This window comes from Schistocerca serialis, chromosome 8 (genome assembly GCF_023864345.2).
Source record: "Schistocerca serialis cubense isolate TAMUIC-IGC-003099 chromosome 8, iqSchSeri2.2, whole genome shotgun sequence".
Classification (NCBI taxonomy): Eukaryota; Metazoa; Arthropoda; class Insecta; order Orthoptera; family Acrididae; genus Schistocerca; species Schistocerca serialis.
In genome coordinates this window covers 322,292,038-322,294,154 of record NC_064645.1, presented here as the reverse complement: position 1 = coordinate 322,294,154, position 2,117 = coordinate 322,292,038, and the positions used below count along the sequence as shown (strand labels likewise).

General features: G+C 42.7%; 1 pseudogene; it reads left to right on the top strand.

Moving 5' to 3' along the window:
- Positions 1 to 1,674: 1,674 nt before the first annotated feature.
- On the top strand, positions 1,675 to 1,792 carry LOC126417854 (5S ribosomal RNA; annotated as a pseudogene).
- Positions 1,793 to 2,117: the final 325 nt, after the last annotated feature.

The following is a 2,117-nucleotide window of genomic DNA, read 5'->3' as shown; positions in this document are numbered from 1 at the left end:
GTCGATGACTTTCCATCCAACTTGACATGTTACATTCTCTCTACCAAGAAATCTTCAATGTAGTCTCAAATTCCGTTCCATACCTCGTACTACATATATTTACGTATCCTTGTAAGATTAAGGTAATCAGTCTCCCTCTTACATCTAACAAGGCATTCTATATGTTTTACATTATGCTATTACGACACATATGGTATACGCATTACAACACTCACAGATTCCAAAATTTCAGGCCTTTTCTTTTTCTTGCATACTTTCTTGTTACAGGTAGCTTCTCCTACTACTTTTTCTATCTGCTAGACTACTACATTCTTTAGATTTTGCCATTCTTCTTCTATATCATCTTTAGTTTGTAAGTTTGCTAGTCTTTGTTTAATCTCCTTTGGTACAGATATTTGAGGCTGTCCTGTTGAATCGATTTTAGTTTTTAAGCGCTTTGATCTTGATGGTTACTATCTTTTTTGTAGTTTTATTCTACGTTGTAAAAAGGTTTATTCTGGAGATTACAAAAAAAAATGATGTGCTCCCATATATTGTCATCTACAAATTTTTGTATCCCTTACTTGGTCCGCTAGCTTATCATTCACCAAGTTGTAATCAATTACTGATATAAGGCTCAAGTATGGTTACGTATCCCTTATCTTAAAAAGTGAGTTTGTTATTTTTAAATTATTGTAAGAGGCAAAATCCCTTAGTATAAATGAAATGAAACCATTACTAGCTGTACTACTTAACATTCTCCACTAGTTTGCTGCCGGATCCTAAAACCAACAGGACTCGGTGTTTCGGCTATCCAGCTGTCCGCTATCCTCAGGAGAAGGCTGCTGTTGCTACCGAGTCCCGCTGAAAACTGATACCAAGGCTGAAAATCGTCGTCCTACATAGACCTCCGTACCGCATACACTGCATCCGTCGCCCGCCACATTTGTTGCACCCAAGACTCAACTGATTGCGCCACCTTGGTGCCAATGGTGTGTCGCACTCTATTTTCAAACTCTCGGATTGGCCACGACAGAGAATGTGTTTTGATGCGAGACAGTTCAGATTCCTATCAAATTTTGCCCCATATCCATCGTTTAAACAATGTTCCGCTGCCGCTTTTTCAGACTGTTGTAGCCTCGTGTGACGGCAGTATTCCATGCTGTGTCTCGAACAGTGCGAATCCAATGCCCAATGTAAGCTTTCCCACATTGACATGGAATTTTGTATGTATCAGGATTCCTAACACCCAAATAATATTTAGTAGAGCTGACTAGTGCCCTAATTCTAGGAGGTGTGTGGAATACACTCTTAATGTTAAAACTTCTTGAAAGACTTCTATAGTCGAAAGACTACAATCGCCTGGTAGTAAAAGACATAAGGAAAGTAGTAGGGCGAAGTTTTTGTTAGTGGGTGTTCCATACACTGGGGGGCAAAGTTGATTGATTTAGGTCCCCCTCCCCCCCCCCCCCTTAACCTGTTGTTCAGCTATGTGGTTTATGATCCCCTGTGGGTTGTTTTATTACACACTAGGGATAATCTTTTTTCTGAGAACCCCCCCAGCTCTCTCCCCCCTCACTTCCCCCTTCCTACCCAGAGAAAAGTTGGTGGGAAAAGTTCTCAGTCTGTGCTGGAGAGGAAGGATCTCATGACAAAATATCCAGTTACATAGTAAAGGATGTTTATTTCTAAGGAGGCAACGGCCGTGCCACAGTAGATACACTGGTTCCCGTCTGATCACCGAAGTTAAGCGCTTTCGGGCGTGGCCGACACTTGGATGGGTGACCATCTGGGCCACCATGCGCTGTTGCCATTTTTCGGAGTCAGCTTAGCCTTGTGATGCCAATTGAGGAGCTACTCGACTGAATAGTAGCGGCTCCGGTCAATGAAAACCATCGTAACGACCGGGAGAACGGTGTGCTGACCACATACCCCTCCTATCCGCATCCTCACTGAGGATGTCACGGCGGTCGGACGGTCCCGATGGGCCACTTGTGGTCTCAAGACGGAGTTCTTTGAATTTGCAGGGGTTGGATCTCTCTTCCTCTTGATTCTCTGTTGTTTCAGAAGATGCAGGTCTCATAAAATACATTGTAAAGTGGTAACTGAATAGATTGCTTTTTTTCTGCTCGTGCAAC